The following is a 26,015-nucleotide window of genomic DNA, read 5'->3' as shown; positions in this document are numbered from 1 at the left end:
AACAGCTAAAACAGCTTCATAAGTTTAGTCATCTTTTTCCAGCATTTGCTGTGTTATGAGAACCGTGACTAACAGCAGTAGATGTCCTAGCACTCACATTGGATTACAGTTGTGGGATGATGGACAGAGTTAAACCTAGAGGGGATTCTGAATTTAAGGTAAAAAACAGCTGCAACTCCCTGGATGGACTGAGGTCAACATGCTCCCAAGTACAACATTAAACATCTGCTCAGAGAAACAGAACGGAGTGTGGAACAAAGTGAAGACTACGTGGCCTCACTCCATTCTAATCCCAGCAGAATGGGAGAACATTGTGGTACTGAGACCATACCTGTCTGATAAGGGAGAATCAAGATGTTCTGCTGCTGAAGCCAACAGCCATGTCAAACCCCCTCCTCAGGTGCCAAACCATGACCATCACCCCCCTCCCACTAGGTATACCAATCAGAAATAAAAAGTATTTATGACTAGAGCCACTCAAACTCCACCCAAACATAAAGAAAATAGTATAAAAGTAAGTTGGAGATAGGGGGAAAGTGGAAGAAGACCTCCACCAAAACTGCTGGGATTGGTCAACAGGCTGAGGTCCATCTTCTCCCCCAGAGGGACGCCTTGGGTGAGAAATAGGCTCTATGAGCACTAAATGCTGCTTTTAGGACTAGAGCTTTAGCTTCTGCTTACCCCATAGCATATTAATTAGATTGCTTCTTATCAGAGCTTGTGCTTGCTCAATATATGTATCTGTAGATTGCTTTAAACGTGTTTTTGCAATAGACACTATCACCGACAACCTTTGAAGCTTATTAATCTGTCAGAGTTTCTATTAATAAAAAGTGCTATTCTGTAAATTGTTAAAGTGAGTCCTTGCAGTTCCCAGTGGCGGATAACACCTTGGCAGGACTCACTGAGGGGTTCTGGCTCTGTTGAGTACCCCCTAAGAAGGGAGGTTGAGGTACCCTCTGATCTTGTGAATCTGTTGGTGAAGGGTCTCCTTAGGAGATGGTGATAGACTGTCAGATACCAGGGTCTCAACTTTCCTGGGGGACCAACGAGCAAACATCTGAACTCCCACCTTTCACACTGTGACAACAGTGGAAAACAGACATTGTATACTACTGATGCCAATTTGTGCCCCAAAGAAGTTGCGGAGAAACTGCTCAGAGACAGAATTTTCAGTCTATAAGCAGGAGGTATTTATTTTCACAGCCGGGGAGCAGCCAGGTCGCCCTGGACAAACTGCTCCAATCAAGAAACTTACAATTGAGCTATTTATATACTTTTTGCCAAGCAATTACATCACACATTATGAATATTCATTATATTGCAATATCTACTTTTAATATTCATAACAGGTGGAGTTGAGGCGGAGTTAGAGGCGTGGTCTTTAATTTGGGGAGAACATCGGTGGTCGTTCCTGTATTCCTTCATCATGAACTCAGTGTCCTTTCATCATCATCTTCATAAACTTTTGAACCTTCCCTAATTTGGATAGTTTCCTTGTGCATTTGGCAGGGATTTTCAGTATCTGGCAAGAGTACCTGATTTCTTGGCTTGTCCCTTTTCTTATCTCCCTTTGTTTTTCTTCCATGTCCTTTTTTGTGTGTGCTAGCATTTTTAGTTCTTTCTGTTCATGCTTATGTTCTCTCAGTCAGAGTGTCCTGTATTCTAGTGAATTTATTGCCTCCGCTATTTCTTAATACTAAGTTCTCTATGCCTTGCTTAGAGCCTGCATCTTGTGTTTAACTCTCTCTAATCCTTACATTGCTCTACTAAACTCGCTTGCCAGGTTTTACCTGGTTTCACTACACAAATGCATAAATCCTTCATGCCTGGCAGGCTTGCAAAAGACTAGCTCTAGCTCGATGTCTCAGTTTAAAGAGACTGGAATGTTTTGCTAGGGAGGATGAGTTATGAAGTAGACCAATCTCCTCTCTCTCAGCAATTGTGAATCCAAATTAAGAGGCTCCAATCAAGGAAGTATGGAAAAAGGAAGAAATAACAACCCTTTATTAAAGGATATATGTATATTGGCAAAACCAGCAAAAGAACACAAAAACAACTAGGCAATAATCCTGTACCCAAAAGTCTCCTTCAAAAAGGAAGCAGTTTGATGCTTCTCTGTCCTCTAGCATGATTCTAATCACATTACTGGAGGATGACTGGAGGTGCAGAGCCTGCAGTGCTCTGTGGTGGCCTGCAGGGGGTGCTGTTGGGCTCTGGCGGTCACTGCGTGGGGTCCCAGATCACGGGAGAAGCCAAAATGGGGACCTTCCCTCAGCAAAAAGGGAAGGGAAGAAGAGGAAAAAAAGGCAGTTTATTTCCCACTGAAACTCACTGTTGTCTTCGGCTGGTGGCATTCGAGACTCCTCTTTTTGCCCAACAACCCCAAACTCTCCAATGAAATCACAGCAGATTCGGGCTGGAGACAGGAGCAGCGTGCGGGCAAGCCTTTGTCTCCATTCAAGTAGCAAACCAAACTGTTCCCCCCTTTGTGAGGAGGGGAACTAAAAAAAGTCCTTCCCCTCCTCCCCCCCCCCCTCCGAAGTCCTAGATGGGCCATTAGCCAGGAATGCAGGTTTGCCAGCTAGCTCTTTTGTAAAGTCAATCACCCCTTCCCCCTCCTCGTCCAGCCTCCCTCTCCCACAGTGGGGCAGGGGAAAGGAAAATTCCTGCTTGGATTTTTAGAATAAGCAAACATATGACACTTGACTAACTCTGATCAGCTTCTGCTGACCCTTTCTCACTGTCCCAATATTTAAAATTAAGTGTCTGCATGATTATTTTGAAATTAATTTTCTTTTATAGGGAAATTACTAAATTTGAGCTAAATCATTATAGCTCTTATTTCACAGAATCAAAGAATATGCTGAGTTGGAAGGGAGCCATAAGAATCACCCTTAGCTCTGCACAGGACCATCCTCAACAGTCACACCATGTGTCCAAGAGTATCATTCAAAAACATTTCTTGAACTCTGTCAGGCTTGGTGCTGTGACCACTTCTCTGGGGAGCCTGTTCCAGTGCCCAACCACCCTCTAGGTGAAAAACTTCTTTCTAATATCTGACCTAAACCTCCCCTGACATTATTTCAGGCCGTTGCCTGAGGACCAAAGACCACACAGAAGAGATCACTGTCTGCCTCTCCTCTTCCCCTCACAAGGAAGCTGTGACTGCAATGAGGTCTGCCCTCAGTCTCCTCTTATTCAGGCTGAACACAGCAATTGACCTCAGCCACTCCTCATACGGCTTCCTCTCAAGGCCCTTCACCATCTTCATTGTACTACTTTGGATGCTCTCTAAGAGCTCAATATCTTTCTTGTATTGGTGCCCAAAACTACATACAATATTCAACAAGGTGAGGCCACCCCAGTGCAGAGCAGAGCAGGACAATCCCCTTCCTCAACCAGCTGGCGATGCTTTGCCTGATGCCCCCCGGACATGGTTGTCCCTCCTGCCTGCCAAGGCACTGCTGACTCATATTCAACTTGCCATCAACCAGGACCACCAGGTCTCTTTTCAAAGCACAGCTTTCCAGCATCTCATTCCCTAGTCTGTATAAACATCCAGGGTTGCCCCATCCCAGGTGCAGAATCCGGCACTTTTCTCTGTTGAACTTCGTCTGGTTGGTGATTACCCAGCCCTCTGATTTGTTGAGGCCTCTCTGCAGGGCCTCCCCGCCTTTGAGAGAGTCAACAGCTCCTCCCAGTTTTGTGTCATCTGCAAACTTGCTCAGTATCCCTTCCAGTCCTATGTCCAAGTCATTTATGAAGATGTTGAAGAGCACAGGGCCCAAGATGGAGCCCTGTGAAACCCCACTAGTGACAGGTCACCAGTCTGATGTTACCCCATTCACTCTTACCCTCTGTGCTTGACCCATGAGCCAATTGCTCACCCATCTGATGATGTGTTTATCCAGCTGTGTGCTGGACAACATGTGCAGAAAAATCCTGTGAGAAACCGTATTGAAAGCTTTACTGAAATCCAAAAAGATTACATCAACTGGCTTTCCTTGATCAACTAGGTGGATTAGCTTGCCATAAAAGGAAATCAGGTTTGATAAGTAGGACTTTCCTGTCATGAAACCACACTGGCTGTGGCCAATGACTGCGTTGTCTTTCAGGCATTTTTCAATACTTCACAGAATAATCTCCATAACTTCACCAGGCACTGAAATGAGACTGTGTCACGGTTTGAGAGCCCAAAAATCCAATTTCCAATTTCCAAGCTTCCCCCCAGTTTACCTCAACACCAAAGAGAAGTTTTCAGGCAGGCATAACTCAGTATAGGGGAAGGGAATATATACAATTTACTACTATACACAAATAAATACTATAGGAACTAAAAAGCAATTATATACACAATATTAACAATCCTACAACCCCTTGAGCCCTCCCACATCAGTTCAGGAGAAGTCTTCAGGCCAATAGTTAAAACAGTCTCTCTCTCATTAGGGTATCAGGGAAAAAGGGCTCTTCTGACCACCCCCATCAGTCCTCAGCTCCTTGTTGAGGTCTCATCTTCATCACGAGGTCTAAGAAGATAGCTCTGAGTCCTTCCTCCTTGGTTCGTGAAGGTTTCCTCCCCAGAGAGTAAGATGTTCAATTTCTCACTCTCCAGGGTTTGCAGGGTTCCTGGGCCTTGCTTAGTTCTCTTTACCCCAAATAGTTTTCACCAAAAAGTTCTCACCCAGAAACCTCTGCTGGCTGTTTAGTTCTCTCTCTGTTTCGTAGCTGCTGCAGTTCAGCTCGGCTTGTCTCGTGCACGTGTCCTGGAAATCATTCCTCCTCCATCAGTTTCCGACTGTCCCCCATCTAAACTACCGCAGGGGCAACTCCTGAGCCTCTTGGCCCATCTCCAATTCTTCCAGCTCCTGCAAACATTGCAGTTGCTGCTCCTGGCAACCTAGCCTCCTCTGGCCCATCTCCTGGCTCGGCTCCAATGCTGAACGTTAAAATCTATCCCCATGAACCTCTTATATGCAGGGGGGGTGGGGGGAAGCCCCCCTAGCTTTGGCTACAGGCATTCAGTCCAGTTATAAACTGTCCCAAGCACCCCACAGCCTAACTTGGGGGGTGAAAAAGGGCCTGGCCTCCTCGCGAGGGGCCTGCCTCTCTCCCTCTTACCTCAACAGTTGTGAGTCTCTCTCTCTCCCTCACAACACTCCACGCTGCCTTCAGCCCTGAGTTCGGTGGCAGGGAGGCCCTGCCACCCCTCAGCACTCTCAGACACACACGGCCACACACTCCAACAGTCTGCCAACAACTTCCAGCTGTTGTGGATATCTAATTTTCACAGGAGCGAAAAAGAACAGCTGCGATTGGTCTCTCAGGGGGAACTCTCCTGGGATCAATCAACTCTAGGCCCTCCAGCTCCCCAGGGGGGGTGGCTCAAACCAAGACAGACTGACAAGCTGTAGTTTCTGGGGTCCTCCTTCTTTCCCTTCTTGAAAACTGGGACAACATTCACCAGTTTCCAGTCAGCTGGGATCTCTCCAAATTCCCAAGACTGTTCAAAAATCACCAAAAGAGGTTTTGTGATGACATCAGCCAACTCTTTGAGAGTTCTGGGTTTAATCCTATCAGATCACATAGATTTGTAGGGATCCAGCTGGAGCAGCAGATCCTGCACAATTTCATTCTTGCAGTCATGGTCCTCCAGTTCAGGGCACTGAGACCCCCTTGGTCCATCATCCATGTGGAAGACGGGCAAAGAAAGCATTAAACACCTCTGCCTTGTCTCTATCCTTGTTTCTGAGGTGAACATCCTCATTCTGTAACGGGTCAATGATATTTCTATACTACATATTGCCATCTTTGAAAAAACTCTTTTTATTATCCTCCATATTTCTAGCCAGCTTCAACTCCACTTGAGCTTTAGCCACAAAAACTTTCTCTGTACAGTGGTAAGCAGCATCTTTGTATTCTTCCTGTGTTACTTGACCTTGCTCCCACTGGACATACACCTTCCTTTTTTGTCTTATCTCCAAAAGAAGATTCCTGTTCAGCCAGGCCAGCCTTCTGCCTTGCCTGCTTGACTTCTGACATCTGAGAATTGCCTGCTTCTGTGCCCTTAGGAGGTGATGTTTAAAAAGTGACCAGCACTGATGGACCTGATGTGGTGGTTTGGAAAAAAAAGTTTCAAAAAAAGCTAATTTCAAAAGTTTTTCTACAATTTGTTCTAATGTGAGAGAGAAGTTTTCAGACAGGCACACTTTAGTATGGGGGAAGGGAATTATATAACAACTTATTACTTAATAAATATTATAATACATATACATACATACATATAATAATTTTAACTATCTCTTCTATGGTGAAACAATATATATACATAGACAGTCTCTCCTTTCCTTCAGAAAAAGTCTAGAAAGAAAGAAGAAGTCTTCTTTTCACTTCCATCTCTTCCAAATTAATTTCTGCGGCACTTGGAAGTGTCTCTTATCTTTAAGGCAGCAGTTTTGATTTGTCATAGCTGGAATTCTTCTTTCTTCTAAGGAGTATGGGGGGTCTGCCCCCACTTCTCGCTCCTCGGCCACCTTATCCGAGGGTATTACCGTGAATTTCAGAGGAACACCCATGTCACCATGTCTGCAGCACAAAGTGCAAAGGTTTAAAGTTTTAAGTCTCCATCCCCTGCTCTTGCTCCGTGAAGGTTCTGGCCCCCGGCAAGCTCTGGGGAGACTTCTTTGGGGATTTCCACTCCTCGTCCCTGGGGTCAAAGAATTCTAAGGGCTTTTAGTTTAGCCCTTACCCTAGAACTGATTCCAACCGACTCTCTCTCTCTCTTTCCGTTGGACATCCTTGTGTCTCTCGGTCTGGTCCCTGCCATATTTGCTTTTGCCGCTGCTTTCCTCTCCCCCCCACTGCCAGGGGGGAAAGAAGATGCAACCCAGGGGGTCTTCCTGATCTTTCAGGGTCCCCCTCGGTCACCAGCTTCAGGGGGGCTTCACTCAGTGGCTGTGCTGCTCCTGCCCCCTACCCCCAGCCAGGAGCTGGGGGCAAAGGCCTCCCAGCCCCATGACACACGTGGCATTTCAAATCACAGCTGCCTCTCCTTCAGCTATGCAGTTAAAATTAACCTCTTCTCTTCTGATTCTGTGAGTATGTAATTTCCACAAGGGCGCACAAAGTTTTTAATTGGTCCTGTATCAAAAACACCACCTCTGGGACAGACTATTACCAGCCCCAGGTGGAAAGGTTTTTTCCAAACCACCACACCCGAGCACCTGCAAATACACTTTGCCAGGGGACCTTACTTACTAATTCCCTGAGCAGCCTGAAGTCTGCTCTCCTCATGTCCAGAGTTGAAGTTTTCTTGGCACTTTTCCTCCTGTCAACAGAGTTTTTAAACTCAATCACTTCATGATCACTGTGGCTAAGACAGCCACCAATCTCCACTTGGCCCAAAAGATCTGCTCTGCTGACAAGCAGCAGATCAAGAAGGGCATCCTTCCAAGTCGGCTCCCTTAGGAATTGTTCCCCAAAGTTGTCGCTGAGGTTTTTTAGGAATCTTCTGGCCAGGTTTGTACCAGCTGTGTGATGCTCCCAGTTGATTTCTGAAAACTTGAATTTCTCCATAAGGACAAGGGTAGTTGACTTGGAAGTGTCCCTTAGTTCCTCTAAGAATAATTCGTTGGCATCATTGTCCTGGCTGGGTCTATAGCAGACTTTCATGATGATATCCACATTATTTGTTTGCCCCTTGATTCTTACCCAGAGGCTCTCAACTGACCTCCATACATTTGTAATAGTTGATTAAAACTGAATTAAAATTTGCTTAACAAATCAGGTTTACTATTAAATATAGTCTATAATAAGTGTTAATGAAATAAAAGGCATAGGACTTATTAAGGTGTGTTAAATAAAGTGAAGTTGACCTTTAGCCAGAGTTGCTAAGAACTTAAGCTGCGGAGGTGTCAAACCACAAGCATATATTGTTGGACTGGGTATATGAAATGTCAAACCACAAGAATTGTTTTGCTATAGTGACAAGTTGATTAGTATGTCTCGTTATTTTATAGTGCCTGTTTTAAACATGCTCATAGGAAAAAGTATTATAGGTCAACCCCAAGGACTGTGATAACGAAACTGTTGTCTCTGTAAGGGGATTCTAACATGGCTGGTCTAAAAGGTTATCAGGTTATCACCTAACGGAATCAGCAGTTGTCCTCCCTCAGCAACAGGACAGGAGCCCGCAAAATGAAAACCAATAATGTCAAGGCCCGCGAAATCGAAACCAATGTGGAAAGGACGCGCGAAACGGAGACCAAGCAGCGTGAAGCCCATGAAGCGTGGACCAATGACTGACTGACATGAGACTGAGGGGGAGGTGGTTGCAAAAGGGTATAAAAGATGGGGGGTTTACTGTTGCCTTTGCGGACTGTGGCAGGAACAGGGGTTTCCTCCGGTTGCCCAGCTAGCTGTTTTGCTTATTTGCCTTTAATAAATTCTTTTATATTTTCAAATTAAACTTCTCTGGTCTATTGACTATAACACATTCTAACCCTTCTATTACATGCAGTGCCACCCCTCCACCTCTTCTGCCCTGCCTATCCCTCCTGAAGAGCCTGTAATCATCCAACAGAGCACCCCAGTCACAGCTCTCATCCCACCAGGTTTTGACTGCTTCTTCCCGTACCAGCCTTTTTTCCAGCTTGGATGCCAACCTTAATGTGGAATAATGAAGCAGAAGGGGAGAAAATGGGAGGTTTAGCCATGGCTCCATCTGTTCTCTTTTTTTGTTGATAAAACCAGAGAATAATTTGTTGTGTGAACACAACAGGAGTAGTCCTTGAAGAAAAGTGCTATGGCCTGCTTCACTGCTGAACTGTTAGGCTTCTGAAGATCAGCATTCAATTCTGTACTTATCCAGAGATGGTGCAGACTGTTCCTCATCATGAATCAACATTTTACATTTTGCAACTCTGTTTTTTATGCATTTCACATCAAGGCCTGAATTTTGATATGGTTGTGTAGGGGTGTGTCCCAGGAAGGCAAGGGGTGCATTCTGGGACTTGAAGTTTCTGGACAGCCTACTGAGGCACATGGGCAGTGTGTGCTGTGCTGTCATTGGTCAGGCGGTCACATATCCTCCGGAGGGGTTATAAGGAGGCACCTTTCTTTGAAATAAACAGATTTGGCTGCTTGACACCTACCTGCTGGGTAGTGTCTTCTTTATATTATACTAATGTGCAACACATGGCACCCTTCACGTAGGGCCACAACCTACATTAGGATTAAGTTTTAAAAGCCTTGTAACAAGGCAACTCTGTAGTGTCCAGAACGAGTTTGTTTTAAAACTCGGGAAGCTTTTACTGAAAAAAAGCCTAGACTTCTCAAAAGCGTCCAATCTCAGCAAGCGGCTGAGAGATGCAAGATTAAACTATCGGTGGAGAGGCATGGACAGATCACTCACAGACCATTATGGCCGGCAAAACGTCGGCTTTATTAGAAGAAAGACAGTTTATATAGTGCTCATGATGCTCAGTTCTTGTTCACACTACATTGGATACATAAGGAAAACATACTTTGCTGTCCACTGCTAATTGGATCACAACAGGTGGTCATAGGAGATGAGAAAACTTTATTCACCTGCCAAAACTCCTCTTTGGCATCTGGCAAGAATCCACCTTTGTTCTAACTTCAACTCTTGTAGCCATTTTGACTAACTGATCACACCCAAACTGTGCTAAAGCAATAAACATGGAAATGCAAGGGAAATTGTTCACACAATTTCAACATACCAACATTAAACTGAGCTCAAAAAAGATAAAGGGGGCACTGATCCAGGAGAAGAAAAAAAAACAAGACAAGATGGATCGAGGCTGCCACTGCCGCCACCACCATCACTGCCGCCTGGGACCACTCCACAGGACCTGCCGCGAACTGCCACCGCAGAGGGAGCAGGAATCATTGCCGGAACCGCCACTGCAGCCGCCGGAGCTGCCATCTGCAGAGACAACGAGACACTGGAGCTGCTGGAGACCATGAAAAGCTGCAGCCCGAGCTGAAATCGAAAGTAAAATCTCAGAAGCTGCGAACAAAGCAAACACACACGAGGAACTCAAAAGCGGCCAGATAAGGTAAAACCCAACATGGGAAACAACTACTCTACAGAAACAAAGACACAGAGGCTCTGTGCCTCTTGTTAAGATCATATAAAGTACAAACCACACATGCAATGTTAATAGAACTTGTGCAATGCATAAAATCTCTAGCACCAAAACTGCCATTGGTGGAAACTAAATATAGAAATTTGGGACAAACTCGGAAAGCTCATGAGAGATAAAGCCAGAGCAGGCAACGCCCAAGCTAATAACAGCATCCCTACTCGGTCAATCATCATGGAAGCATTACACAGAGCACAAAGACGAACAGAACACCCAACCCACACCAGTACACAAACTCCCAGCCAGGCTGTTAACCACAGCCCAAATCCACCACACAGACATACACAAAGTGGGGGGAATACACCACATGCAACCCAAACAGATTTAAATTCAGGAGAGGATCTGCGTGGGCAGGCAGGGAATGTTCGTGATTTAAGTGTCAGGTTAGATTCCGGTCTTAGCAGAAGCATGGATTATGAGGAGGGAACGGGAACTGTAACATGAAAATCCAGCCCACAGGAGTGAGGCGCGGGGCCCTGTTACAGCGGTGGAGGAGGGAACCCAACAAATTCACCCCCTCAAGCTGCAGATTAACAGCGACGGGCGCAGACATCTTGCGTGCGAAACAGACTGGAACCTGACCTGTCTCTTCCAGCCGTGCTGCCAGCTGGTTCCAGTTGCAGGCATGGTGGGGGGGAGGTCCCTTCCCGCCACGTCAGTCATTCTCTGCCACACAGCTATGGGGAACCAAATATACCAGGGCCACAGGTGGAGAGGCACTAGAGGATGATGAAGAGGGACCGGAGATGGTCCCCCCGGGAGAGAGCAAGAGGGCGGGAGCAGGGAGATTGGTCGACTGGTGGAGTAGATGCCACGAGGAAGAAATGCGGGTGGGAGATTTGCAAGTGATCCATGCATGTCCAGTTTTATTCCGCCCACGCCAGGCCTCTCAGTTCCAACTGCTGCTGTATGAGGTAACAAAGGAAGTGAGGCAGTTAGTAAGAGAAACTGGTGTTTCCTCAGCTAATACATTTGCATATTTGGAGACGTTGAGTTCAACTTACGTCTTTACCCCACATGATTGGAAAACTTTGCTGAAACTGGTCCTAACAAATACACAGTACAGCATTTGGTTGACGGATTTCTGGGAGAATTGTGCAGTGTATGCGAATAATCCACAAGCAGGCATAACAAGCAATCACTTAACAGGAGAAGGGGATTTTGCCACAGTAGGCTCACAAACAGGCTATCCCTGAGAAGTTTATGAAGTGATTGCAAAACTGGCTTTGAGAGCTATGAGAAAACTTCCAAGTACAGACAGAGACAGTAATCTGTCCTTCACAAAGGTTTTACAAGGTTCTACTGAACCCTTCTCTCAGTTTCTTGATCGACTGCAGGCTGCTTTAAACAGTCAAATTGAGCAAATTGAGCACGAAGCTAGAGAAATGTTTTTTAAGCAACTGGCATATGAGAACTCAAACCCAGATTGTAAAAGAGTTTTGCAAACTCTCCCTAAAAGGGAAAACTGCAGCATTGCTGAGATTGTTTGAGCCTGCCAGGGTGTTGGGTTGGTCGAACACCAAACTGCTTCTCTGGTTACAACCTTAAGAGCGCAGCTGAGAGTGCAGGAGGGGGCAAAACCTAAAAGCGGTTGCTTCAGATGTGGTGCTACTGATCATTTTCAAAGGAATTGCCCTAAGAAAACCCCCACACCAGTGTGCCAAAAGTGTCAGCAAGGGAAGCAGGGGTCAAAAAACTCCTCACAGCAGGGAAACTAGAGATGGGGGGCAAGGTCACATGCCCCGGCACAACAAACAAATTTGGCTCAGGAAAACAGGCTGGTGATCTGCGCCCCTCCACCACAGCCAGCGCTGGGCTGGATTTATCCAGCAGAGAACCAGTAACTATAATATCTACTGCTGTAGTGTTAATTCCTACAGGGTTTGGGGACTGTTGACCCCAGGGGTACATGCACTGTTAATAGGGAGATCATCAAGCACTATGATGGGCTTGTTTGTTCTGCCTGGAGTGATAGACTCAGACTCCCACAGTGAGATTCAAATCATGGCATGGACCCCAGTACCCCCCTGTCACATACCTAAAGGACAAAAAATTGCCCAACTAATCCCTTTTTTCAGCACATCTCCTGCTGGGGAGGGGGAGAGGGGCTCAGGGACTTTTGGAAGCACAGGCGAGCCACAAATCTATTGGGCAAGAGCCATTACAACAACACAGCCTGAGATGATGTGCCAAATAGATGGGCGCAGATTCACAGGCTTGGTGGACACCGGGGCCAATGTTAGCATCATAAAGGACACAGAATGGCCTCCTGACTGGCCTATTGTTTACCCAGCCTCAACTATGCAGGGGGTGGGGGGTACACAAAGGCCCAGGCAGAGTGCTTAAATACGCACAGTGCTGGGGCCAGAGGGACAAGTGGCCAAGATAGCTCCTTTTGTTGCTCCTATACCATGCATGTTTTGGGGAAGGGATATCTTGGGGCAGTTCGACACGGTCATGCAAATTGCTCCTGCAGGCAACCAGGTTTTTCAGTAGGGGCCATTGAACAGCCATTCCAAGGACAAATTAAACTGGTTTGGAAAAGTGATGAGCCTATCTGGATTGATCAATGGCCCATAAAAAAGGAACAGCTTGCTCATTTAAGAGAACTTATAAAAAAGCAGCTTGAAGCAGGACATGTTGTGCCAACTGCGAGTCCCTGGAATACACCCATGTTTTGTATCCCCAAGAAAAGTGGCAGGTGGAGAATGTTGCATGACTTAAGAGCAGTTAACTCAGTAATAGAATACATGGGGGCATTGCAGCCTGGACTCCCTTCACCTGCTCTGCTTCCAGCAGGATAGCCGTTAATGGTAATTGATTTAAAGGACTGCTTCTTTACCATCTTTTTGCACCCTGAGGGTATTCCACAGTTTGCCTTTTCTATTCCCGCTCTGAACAATGCACAGCCCATGCAGAGATACCACTGGGTTGTTCTTCCTCAGGGGGTGCGAAACAGTCCGACCATATGCCAAAACGTTGTGGCAAAAGCTATTCATCCTATCAGAAAGCTTTATCCTTCAGTAATCATCTACCATTACATAGATGACATTTTAATTGCCACAGCCACGGAGACTGAATTGCAGTCTGTTGTTACTGCTCTAACCAATGCTGTCCAAGATGCAGGACTGCAGGTCGCTCCAGAAAAAATCCAGTGATCGCAGCCCTGGACTTGCCTTGGATGGAGAATCATGCAGCAGGAGATCTCTCCCCAGTCACTTCAGCTCAAGGTAAAAGATACCTTAACCTTAAACAAACTGCAAAAACTTCTGGGAGCCATCAATTGGTTAAGGCCTATCTTAGGGTTAACCCTATCTTAGGGTTAACCACAGAGAACCTACACCCCCTGTTTGAACTGTTAAAGGGTAACTCAGACTTAACATCTAGCAGGTCTCTGACTGCAGAGGCAAAGCAGGCATTGGAGACATGCTCCAAGGCAATCGAAAACAGGCAAGGCAGAAGGAGAGATCCTGAACTGCAAATCTGCCTTGCTCTTGTTCCTAGCAGGTTCCTGCCATTTGCAGTCTTGTTTCAGTGGGACCAAACTGAAAAAGATCCACTGAGGGTCCTAGAGTGGCTATTTCTTCCCCTTTCACCCCCTAAAACTGTGTGGACCACTAATGAAATGTTTGCCAAGTTTGTCATTAAAGGTAGAGGACATCTACAGGAGCTGGACGGACAGGATCCTGCAACCATCTACATCCCAGCAACGAAAGACAGCTTCAATTGGCTGCTGGCCGAAGATGCAGGATTCCAGGCTGCCTTGGCAGGCTATGATGGTGACATCTCTGTTCATTACCCTAAACACAGACTTGGCAGAAATGGGTAACTTGCCCTTAAAAGCCACAACCAGATGCAAACACCAACCAGTAAAAGGCCTCACGGTCTTTACTGATGCATCAGGACGGACCAGGGAAGCTGCAGTGACATGGGTAAACCCTGATACCGGACAGTGAGAACAAGAGGTGCAGACTATGAACCAAGGTTCTGTACAGGTTCTGGAACTGGGTGCTACCCATATTGCCTTGGAAAGGTTTTCAGAGCATTCTCCTCTCCCAAACCACCAGTCATGATAAAGGATCTAATTCTGGGACAGTGGATGGGACCAGTAGATCTTGTGACATGGGGGAGGGGTTATGCATGTATATCTACAGGAAAAGAACTGAAATGGGTTCCTTCCAGATATATTAGACCTTACCTAGGTACACCCCCACAGCAGCAAGAACCAGAGTAATGCAGAGTTTAAAAACACATTTGGTAATGATGTTTACATTTCAGGTTTTCAATTGAAGATGACCAATGTGGCAAAATGCAGAGTTTATACAAAAACCCATGAGTATGTATGTGAAGAGTGGAGTGGCAGCCGCCCGTGTGAGTGTGTGTGAGTGAATAAAAGAGTTATGTGAACGTACAAAGCACCTCAAACACCAAACACCTTACAAGAGTATCACTACCTCAGCCACATGGTCACATTAGGAGAATTTAGTTTACTATGTTTAGCTTGCTTTTGAAATAAAGTTGAATTTTCCTGTTTATATAAACCCTGAGAAAAATAAACGTTATAAATTTATAGGTACTACACAGATGGACCAAGACCCTTAGGTTAATAAAGCTGTTTTTCCAAGTTACAGCATACCCTTTAGGAAAATAAAGGTTTAAGATAATACAAATAGGTTTAATAGATTAAGGAAAACATTTTCAGTAGATATGTAAGCTGTTAAGGAACCAGAGTAAGCAGTGTGCTGGGTCACTTCGATGCTATGGTAATTGTATAAGGTAATGTTCTATTATTTGCACTGTTGTTATTGCACTGTTTTCGTGACTCACCTTAAATAATTGGAGGGGATGAGATGTGGGGGTGTGTCCCAGGAATGCAAGGGGTGCATTCTGGGACTTGAAGTTCCTGGACAGCCTACTGAGGCACATGAGCAGTGCGTGCTGTGCTGTCATTGGTCAGGCAGACGCATGTCCTCCAGAGGGGTTATAAGGAGGCACCTTTCTTTGAAATAAACAGATTTGGCTTCTTGCCACCTACCTGCTGGGTAATGTCTTCTTTATATTACATTAATATGCAACATGGTTACTATGAGCACACCCAGGAGTAAAAGTCAAAGACAAATTCCACTCGAGAAATAAACCAACATGATTAGTAAACCAGACCAAGTAAAAATACAAGAAGGATTGTTCAGCCATCAGGGAGCAAAGCCTGGAATTCCAGTGCTGTGCTGATGCTGGTCAGGCTGCTTGGTTGTTTGCAGCAGCAGCAGTATCTTGCATGATGAAGTTTCTTCCCCATGGATTGTTAGATTCATTCTTTCCTATGTTGCTTCTCTTTTCCCCCTAGAAAGAGATTTACTCCTAATTGATTTTCAGGTTTCTCCAAATATTTGCAATTTATTGGAATACTTGAGCTTTCCATCATGGAAAGATGTCCTGTTACAGCGGGTGAAGCAGTTTGGATAAATCAGGACCAAATATGATGATTCATCAAAACTCAGACTGCAGAAAGTCTTTGTTGATTTTCTTAGTAAAGATTGGCTGGACTTTTTGTTTTGTTGATTGTTTTTAAAATAAGTCCACTGTTAAATTTTGTAGATGTTATTGAAGGCAGTACCCAAATTACCCAGACCTAAAAAACTCAGGAAGTTTAAAGGCTCACTTTATAGACTGGAAAAGAGATCTGGCTAATGTAGAAACATGAGTCTTTTAGGCTTTGTTATGTTCTCTGAATTTATAAACCTGTAAATTATGATAATATTTTCAAGTAATTTATGTACTGTATGTATGGTAGCATTGTGCCTCTTGATAAAACAGTTTTTTTGTTCTTTCTGGTCTTCCAAACGTCTCCACAGTAGGTTTCAATTCCTGGTAGAACAGACTTTTAGTTGTTATGTATCTACTAAGAGCTTTGAAACAGATTCCCACAAGCCACTGGGGACAGAATATCCCTGACAGACTTAGGGCTTGCACTGGTTTGTGTCTTGACTTCAGTGTTTCTTCCGCTGTATATGTAACAACTTTTCAGGCTCAAGAAGTCCATGTATTGTCTTTTGTCAATATATCTGCTATATGAATACACTTAACTGAATCCTAACATTTCATCACGCACCTGTTGAAAGTTTTTATGCATTCTAAACTATATCAGTGATGCCACTTAGATTCTTTGGAGGCTGACTCATTCTATTTCATCTTCTCTGGATAGGGAAAGATGGCAATACCTTTTCAAAATGTCCAATCCGAACTTCCCTAACGCAAATTCATTCCATTTCCTTCTGTTGTATCACTGTGCACCAGAGAGAGTAGATTAGCAGCCCCTCCTCTGCTGCCTCCCTTGAGGAAGTTGTAGTCTGTAATGGAGTCACCCTTCAGCTTTCTCTTGTCCAAGCTGAACAAGCCAAATGACTTCAGCCACTCCTTGGAATTCTTGCCCTCAAGGCATTTCATCATCTTGGTCACCCTCCTCTGGACACACCCTAATAGTCTGATGGCCTGCTTATATTGAGGCACCCACAGCCGCACACAGGACTTGAGGTGGGGCTGCACAAGTGCAGTGTGGTGTGGGACAGTCAGCTCCTTTGACTGGCTGGCAGTGCTGTGCTTGATGCACTGCAGGACACGGTTAGCCCTCCTGGCTCTCAGGGCACACAATTCACTCAGAGTCAATTTTCATCAACCCAATCACCCTGATCTCTTTCTGTCGTGCTGTGTCCAGCCTCCCATCCCCCAGTTTGCCCATATAACCAGGATTACTCTGTCCCAGGCAGAGAATCCTGGACTTGCTCTTGTTAAATTTCATATGGTTGGCAACTGCCTAGCTTGCAATCTGTCCAGATCTCTTTGTAAGGCCTCTCTACCCTCTAGGGTGTCCTAGTTTAGTATCATTTTCAAACTTTATGACATTTGATTCCAGCATCCAGAACATTTACGCAAACATTTAAGAGCATTGGCCCTAAAAGTGAACTCTAGGGAACCCCACTCACTTGCCACAAAACTGATGCAACCCAGTTTACTACGTCCCTTTGAGCCCAACCCATCAGTAAATTGCTCACCCAATGTATTATGGACTTGTCTAGCTGCGTGTTGGACATTTTTTACAGAAGGGTACAGTGAGAGACTAACTAAATAAAAAAATTTTCATGAACTGAAGCAGAACAAGCCCAATCTTTTACTGAAGATGGAGCTTGAATTCCACGTAGTTCCCAGCACTGAATATAAAAACATCTTATTTTCACTCTCAAGTAGTATTGGTTTTCTCAATGTAATTGCTGAATAGCAGTTGTTGCCCCAGCTAGCACTGCCTCTTAAGAGCATAGTTTTCTCTGATCATTTTCTTCATAGTACAAGTCAATATATGTCCTTGCATGCACAATAAAGAATGTTAATACTCCTTTTATTCTTAGCTCAGAGAGCAACTTTTTGAAAGAAATTGCCTAATTGTTTTACAAACTGGCTATTGTCAGGCTTCAATGACTTGAGATGTCTCTCCTAGGAGTGTGTTGCTCTGTGGCTTCATGACACTGCAGCTGCACTTGTTAAAAAGATCGTTTTGGTCAACACATTTCTGAATTTTCCTCTACCTCAGTTTTAGAGCAGACACCAGACTTCTAGTGTTAAAAGTGAAACAACATTAACTTTAGGCCAACATAAATCTTATATTCTCCAAATGGGTAGAACACTACAGTTTTCCCCAAGAACAGCTCTGTTTTTTCAACAGAAATGCGATGCAGTGAATGTCTACTGCAGGTAAATTCTGCATTAAATTACATTGCATCCCTTCAGATTTAGGACATTGTGGACTGAACTGTTTTACTCTGCATATCACCGCTGCACTTTCAAATGAGTAATATGTAAGTTTTTGTGACAGGATTGTATATTGTAAACTCCATGACAAAAGCATTTTTTCCCCTGTAAGTTAAAAAATAAAACTCAAGCATGGTATTTACAGAGAGTCTGAAGGTTGTAATCTATTTGTAATCTGTTCCTTAAGGAAATAAGAATGGTATACACCCAGTTGAGCATATATTCTTTTAAGTTATGGCAAAGTGCAATTACAGTTTAAATGGAATATTTATGTACATTAGTTAACAGCATCATTGCAACTTAGTGCTCACACATCAACATTTAATTAGTGTAAGCATAAGTGACATAATTTCTACAAGGCATGCATTACCCATAATTTGAGGTAATTTCATGCGCTATGCACATTTTAAATATCTACTCTGTATTTTTCCAGGCTGAATTTTTAAGTCAATAGGAGATGTCTTCATATAAAGACATTTTAACCTATTTTCCATTGTACTTGAACTCAGAGTGTTGTCCATCAATAGAGAAAAAAAAGTTTCTTTCTCCTTAAGGAAAATCTAACCAACTTTCAATATTCAAACTTCAAGCTCAAAAATATTTGATTTCAAAACAGCACAACTATCTATGTAAACAGTATGGTAAACTTTCTAATTTTTGTGTCTTTTCCACAGAATAGTCAGTCTTAATATGCTGATAATGTTCTTCTGTAAGACGAACTATGGTTTTTTGCAGTCTTACTCTTCATGTGAAATGCCCTTATTAGCTGATCAATAAACTCAGTGGTCTCTTCAAAATTCATCCTGGACTGAAGAAACCCAGCTGTTGTGGTACCTACAAGAAATTGGTGAACTAATGAGTAGAGAGAGCATCTGGGACTACATTATGGATATATAAGGAAATAGGTTCATATATATAAATAAAAATGCAGTGTTCCATTCCCTGCTTTATTTTGTTTTCTACTTTATAAGAGGATTGTCTCTTGAATTTTATTTTCTGTTTGAGAAGGAATGACTCTACCAATACTCTGTGGAAATGAAACGTATTCTGCATACTACTGTATCTTATGGAAAAAAACTAGTTTTATAATCTAAAGAGAGGAGACAGAAAATGCATATGTCTTCCCTTAGAATAATTTGCAGAAGTTACATATGATCAATTGGAGGTAAGAAGGAACCAAGAAAGTTTTAGTATTCCCCTGTCATGTTACATAAAGGGCTAGAAACCTTCAATAGGATTGTTGTTTCCTGCCTAAACTTAATATCACATACAGCAATTAGTGCTTAATAGTTCTGTTGAATGGATAATCTAAACTTAAGACTCTCCTTTCCTCTCATTATCTACAACTTATTATAAATAAGATCAGAGTTTAAATATCTTGAAGAAATTAGCATCAGATACTTCTTTCTATTTTTTTGGCGGGGGGATGAGTGTAGTTAGTGCATTTGTCAGAATTTTATGTGTAATCACTTCACTGTTGCTCTTCCTTGGTCACTTAAAGCACTTTTAAAGCTGGAGGAAATTTTACCAGGAGAATATTTTCCTGCTAGAAAATGCTCTTTTTTATCATATATAGTCTTCTGTAACAATACATGAATGTTGAATTTAAAAAAAAAAAAAAAAGAGAAATAATTATTGTTAGGCTGAGGGGTGACATTTCATCTATGCTAGAGCTGACAGAACCTTTACTGCAAAAAGATTTTCATTACAGATTTTAGGTTTTGTTATTATAAACTGAATAAATCTTTTAAAGACTAAAATTAAACCTTTTTCTTTAAAACTGTTCTTTTTTGAGGATAACTCAAAAATATTAATGTCATTGTAGTTTGTAATAATCAAATAACATGAAAAAAAATTCCGGAACCTGTACAAATCCATGTGCAATCTTATGGAAAGAGTTTGGACAAGTGCTTGTGGAATCAAGACCTTTAAATAGTTATTTTTTGTTTACATGAGTGCAGTTTCTTTAGTTCATGATGTACCAACAGACAGGCACTCAGCATTATAATTTGTTATTGTTCGAAAAAAAAAACTTATACACACGTTCATTTTAGAAATTATTTACTGTCATTGACATGAACCTTAAGTTTTTGTACATACCTAAAGGATTAGTGAAACAGTCATCAAAATTTAGGAAGATGTGGTAACTAGAAGCACCAGCTGTTTAGGAATAATGCATTGACAGTTAAAATACCTAACTTCTCTTATAGCCTTTTTTTAAATCACCCATAAGCTAGATCTGAAGAAAGCTTGATAGATCCCAAAAGGAGTCCCACCATAAAGTCCCTCCATATATTTACTGAACTCCCACAAGACAAACAAAAGAACTATTCTTTTTCCTAAGGGATTTGTGTGTTCCGTTATGCCCAAGCTATACTAAAGTCTGTTTTCTCATGTTAGGCAACATGCAAAATTGCCGTGCTTTATTTGCTGCATTCTGTACCTTCTTGTTTACCAACAGTAATCTCCATGAAAAAGATTTTCTCAGAATTGTAATGTGATAATAATTGTAAATACAGCAATCATTTTTTTTCTTGGTCTATCAACCCAAACTATTTGGTGGTCTTCTGAGACATCTCCTATTTCCTAAACTCCTCAGCATCTCTCTTCTGCACCCATTCCAATTTGAGTACACCTGTCTGAGTAACCAGAATTGGACATGGTTACTAGTGTCACCAATACGTTCTACAACAGTATTGGTACTGCTTTTACTTCTACTCAAAATATCTTGTTTGATACATACTATCAGATACAGCTGGTTTTTACAGACATATCATATTAATGACTCACGCTCACTGTAAGATCAATAAGCACATCTTATCCTTCTATTTTGCATCCAGTGATGAACCTATCAGTTTACAGCTTATTTTAATTTTAAAAGTACTTTACAGTTTATTTTAATCTTAAAAATACGTTTATACAAATAAGAGCCATCAGGTATGTGAAAGATGAGACATTAGCTTGGAATATGCATTCATATTCGGCAGAAAGCTTACATATAATCTTATGAATATAAATATGTATATGCACATATTATTATGTATTTTCTAGTGTGTAAAACTAGTTTTATAGTTTATCATTACTGTTATTATTATTTAGGTAATTAAATGCATCCTTCATACAGCTCCTCTCTCTAACCTACCATGTATTCCTACAACATCAGATCTCCTGCTTGACAGGATAATATATTGCTGTCACCTCACTGAATATTAGTATAATTCTGATTTTAGTTTACTAAAATGACAAGTGCAGCTACTTTATAGCTGCTTTGGACCATAAAACATTTTGAAAGTTGTTTTGCCATTGAATCAGCACTGAAGCAGATATGCATGAAGATTTGGCATTTAGTATGTGAGGTGGTTTTGCCCCTTTTCTGTTGTGGGAAATTTGGTTATAAATTTTTCATGACATAGTTCTTTTGTCTGTCAGCACTTTTATTTTGGGAAAAAAGTCTTCTTGACAGCCACTTTGAGTCTGCTTCTCCAGAGCTTTTACTCATCACAGTAAAAAAAGTTGAGAAATAGCAAAAAATAAAATAACAAAAATAAAAGGAATTTAAGAGAATACTACCTTCTTTGTTGTTCCTCTTTTTAAGGTATGAGATATAAGACATCTGTCTTCAGATAAGATGAGATGAGGAAATGTCTTATGGTCCAGAGAAGAAATCAGAAGAAAATGTTTATAGTTGCAGGCCAAAGGCTCCAGGATTTTCTGCGTTCCACATTGCATGTAGGCTTAAAAGTCTTCCATTTCGAGGAATAGGCAGAGAAACAGAAAGGCCCTACCCCATCAAAGAGTGATGCTTGTGCTTGATCTTATGAACTGTGACAACTTCCACCCTTTTAAAAGCAGTTCCTGTTATGATACAGATAAAGCTAGGTGTACACAGAAATAATCACAGGTCAAAACAAAGCTTAGACTTCAGGATTAGCTGATATATACTGTATAACTATCATTGTAAAGAAAATTAATGTAATACTAGATTGTCTCTGTACATATACAAGAAGTTTGTTATATAGGTAATTAGATCATGAAAAGGGAGAAAGAAATATATTATTAAGTGCTCTGAGTAAAAAAATGTAAGAAATAGTTGTACAGAAGTAGTCACCTATGCTGGTCTTTAGACTATGAGTACATTTCCTCAGAATACAGTGCAAAAGACTCAGTTTTCAGTGCTAACAGACCGAGAAAAAGAGCAAGGTCATCTATTGTCTTAGGTGTAGGTAGTGGGGACGTAAGTGCACATATGTTGCATCACATTTATGCAAGTTGGACAGTACCTCATGAGAAAACACTGCTTTCCTCTTCCAGATAGTCCATAACAACTTCTTTTGTTTAATCTAGGGTGGATGTTTATTGACTGTTCTCTCTTGACAACACACCCTTGACTGCCATTCCAAGGAAGTGAGTACCTCTGTCCTCGGGAGGACATCAAGGCAAGGCAAACATGACAGCCTGCGTACAGATCAATGCCACAGAGCAAGCTGCTCTCTTTCCTCCAGAGCAATGCCATCAGCATTGCTGTCAAATGTGTGAACCCAAAAAATTCCAGTTTCAGAGCTAATTTGAGGAGAAGGGTTTGTTTTCCAGGAGAAAATAAATAAATAAATAAATCTGAACACTTTCATAACTTCCATCAAATAAGCCACAAATGTAAAAGAACACAAGAAACACAGATCCAAAAGGACCCCTCTTTCAAATTCTGTGTGTAATTCATGCTTGGCAACAACTAGTCTCCAGTTTATTAATTACAGAATTCACTCCATGTATTCAATTTTCCCTTTATATCATTAGCACCTTTTTTATAAAAAAAGTTAGTTGCCAGTATGGCTATGGAACATAAATCACTATAAACTAGTGAAAAATCTGGATATCCAATGTGTAAAATTGAATAGAAATTATTTTAGCAATTGAGTATTGCTAAAAGGAAATAACATTTCATTAGACCTTGTGAGAGAGTCTCAACTTCTCCTCCTCCTCAGAACTTGGACTTAATTGTTCTCATGAAACTAGTTATATTGCTCAAGAAATGGGGATTTTCCTGTGTGAGATGTTTTCTGTTTTCATCTTTCCTTGCCTGCAGTCTTTCCTTCACTGTAAGAGTTCTTGAACAGTCCTTCCTGACAGTCCTTCCTGTCATCATTATGTGATCAGCCAAGTCTCTCCAACAGTAAAATTCCCATTTTGATGGAAATTTCTGATAGTTCTGGGGGCTTGGGAAGTTCTGAAAAAAAGAACAAACACAGGGAAATTAAAAATTTTTTATGAAATTATGAAAAATATATTATTTTTGTGTATAAGGATATTGTTTTACAACAACAGCACATTGTGTTCTACCCTTGTATCGTAGTTTGACTCCCAAAACCAATTTTTCAAACCCCTACAAATCTGCTAAAATGTTGAGAGAAGTTTTCAGACAGGCAACAGATCTAGCATGGGGAAATTATATCAAAATTTATTACTAACACAATAAATACTATAAAACAATATATCTATACAACAATCCTAACTATCTCTCCTATGGTAAAACAATATATTTACATAAAGCAAATCCCTCCTTTCCCCCCCCTAAATGTCCAGAAGGAAAGAAGAAATCTGTTTCACTTTCAGGGCAGTACAATCTCTCATCTTTATCTTCGAGGCAGCAGTTCTGATTTGTCATAGCTGGAAAATCTCTCTTTCTCTTCATTAGAATGCAGGGGTCTCTATCTCACCCCTATTTGGCCCTTTGGTTCCAACTGAATGTCTCACCTATGGACTGCAGGCAGGGACAAGGCTCGCCTCACCATGGTCATATCACAGAGTGCAGAGAGTTAAAGCTTAAAGTCTTTATTCTCCATTCCATGAAAGTCCCTATCCCCTGGGATCAAGTTCCCCGGCAACTTCTGTTGAGGTATCCACCCCTCCTCCCCGGGTCAGAACGTTCTGAAGGCTTTTAATTAAGTTCTTATCCTAGAATTGGTTCTAGCTGACTTTTCTCTGCTTTATTACAGACTCTTTCTCTCTCTCTCTGTGTCAGATGTCTCTGCGTCTCTCGGTCTGGTTCCGTGTCATATTTTGCTGTTTGCCTGCTATCTTCTCTTGCTCTCTGGACAGTCTTTTTGGCCAGAAGCCAACCTTGGCTTTCAGCTACAGCTCTCTATTCAGTGCTACCTCTGCAGCTGCTTTTCCACCCTCCACTGCAAGGGGGAAAGAAAATGCAATCCAGGGGTCTTCCCGATTCTTTCGGGGTTCCCCTCAATCACCAGCCTCAGGGGAGACTCCATTCAGCTGCTGTGCTGCTCCTGACCCCCCGGCCAGGACCAGAGGGGGTAAAGGCCCCTCGGCCCTACTCTCTAACACATGGCATCTCAACTCATGGCTGTCTCTCCTTCCAGCTACGTAATCCAAGCCTTCTTTTCCGATTTGTGTAATATGCTAATTTCGCAGAAGCGTATTGCGGCTTCTGATTGACTCAGAAGAGCCACATTGGAATTAACCATTTCCAGCCCCAGGGGGATGCTGGACAAGTCAAACTATGACACCCTGGAGCACTACAAAACACATAATTTAAAAAAAAAAAATAAAAAAAAAATCACAAATTCCCATGATCAAAAATGCCACATTTTGAGATTTTTATTCTTTTTGCATTACTATAGAGACAAACTTTTCCTTAAAATTTTATCAGAAATTCCTTTAACCAGTTTTAGTTACCATGCAGTTAGAGAAAAATTGTCCTAAAAATTCCTGTTAGATCACTGAAAAAGGAATGATTCCACTCTTATGAACAGGAAGAGGCTACAGGCCCCCTTCACGTAAGCATTGATGACTGACAGACTGAGAGGACTGTTTCAACTGCAGGACAACCTTGGCTGCTTCTTTCTGAAAGGAGTACAAATTAATATGCTGAACTCTGCAACCTCAAATTTAAAGCCTATGTATGAAAGAAAATCTTTCATCTTTCTCCTACTTTATTCACTGTGGATTTAGAAGACTGTTGACAAACATTCCCCTGTGGTCTCAGATGCCATCTTTAACAGATTGGATACAAGATTCTGCAATGCTTTCCTTGCAGAAATGGAAAGGAATTTGATATTAATTAGAAATCCATTTTTCTTTATGTGGATTCTCATAGCTCTTTGTAGGTCATATTTTCTTTTTGGTCAATAATACAATAACATTAATATTTTTTATTTTAGAGTTTTCTTTACGTTTCGTTATCCTACTCACTTCTTTTCTCTTTTTCTATGTGCCTAGAGAAAACTTTCACATTGTTTTCAGATGTCCAAATTGGTTTTTTGCCAATTTGAAGAGGAAGTGAGGGTAAGGAGAATATAATTATTTTCCTCTCAAGTTCAGCATTAGACAACCTAGATGTGTTTCTAGCACAAACATTGGTCTTTAGTGGGATTTGATTAATATCAAAGGTAAGCTGTGTGATTTCCTAAATGTAATTCACTTCAAACACCTGACCCCAAGGACCCCAAGCAAGGACCTACATTTATATCAGAATGGCATTTCAATACCAACAATAACATTACCATGAATTCCATATTTTTAGCAATAAGAAAGCCATGAGATGTTTTTTCTAGCTTGTGCATAGAAATTTCTTTTGATGGCATTCTGACCATGCAAAAAGCCCCAAAGAAATTAGTAATTTCCAGTTATAGCAAATACATCTTGTTATGAACTGAATTCCTATTAAATCTTTGGAGAATTGTATCTCTTCCTTACTCTGTCTTACTAAACCCTTAAGCTACATTGGAATAAATTCACGTACTGAAACAGAACTACAGTCAGCAAGAAGGTGCAGCTTGCGTTTTTATTACCACTGGAATGAGGACAATGCCTTCATGAAATCAACATTTTAGTAAGTAAGGCAAACTAATTATTTCCACAGGAAATGCTTTGCATTTCCAGGATTGTCTCTGTTTTCCCCACCTAAGTTCCAGGCAAGGATTAACAGTCTGCAGCTGTAACTCCGAAAACACACTCAGCCTCTCACCACCTTCCGTCCCCAGCAAAAGCACCCCTCAGTCACACATGCAAGCAAACTCCTCCAGAGGAGAT

General features: G+C 42.0%; 2 long non-coding RNA genes across 3 annotated transcripts; both read right to left on the bottom strand.

Moving 5' to 3' along the window:
- Nucleotides 1-3,954: 3,954 nt before the first annotated feature.
- On the bottom strand, nucleotides 3,955-7,251 carry LOC135406540 (uncharacterized). Its single transcript, XR_010426325.1, has 2 exons — nucleotides 6,749-7,251; nucleotides 3,955-6,585 (listed from the first exon to the last, which is right to left on the bottom strand). It is a non-coding gene; the product is annotated as an uncharacterized LOC135406540 (long non-coding RNA).
- Nucleotides 7,252-9,418: 2,167 nt separating this feature from the next.
- LOC135406542 (uncharacterized) lies at nucleotides 9,419-21,874 on the bottom strand. Of its 2 annotated transcripts, XR_010426327.1 has the most exons (3): nucleotides 21,537-21,866; nucleotides 10,749-11,071; nucleotides 9,419-10,003 (listed from the first exon to the last, which is right to left on the bottom strand). It is a non-coding gene; the product is annotated as an uncharacterized LOC135406542 (long non-coding RNA). The 2 variants fall into 2 exon arrangements; XR_010426326.1 differs by having other exon boundaries at nucleotides 9,419-11,071; nucleotides 21,537-21,874.
- Nucleotides 21,875-26,015: the final 4,141 nt, after the last annotated feature.

This window comes from Pseudopipra pipra, chromosome Z (genome assembly GCF_036250125.1).
Source record: "Pseudopipra pipra isolate bDixPip1 chromosome Z, bDixPip1.hap1, whole genome shotgun sequence".
Classification (NCBI taxonomy): Eukaryota; Metazoa; Chordata; class Aves; order Passeriformes; family Pipridae; genus Pseudopipra; species Pseudopipra pipra.
This window is presented reverse-complemented; position numbering and strand designations above follow the sequence as displayed.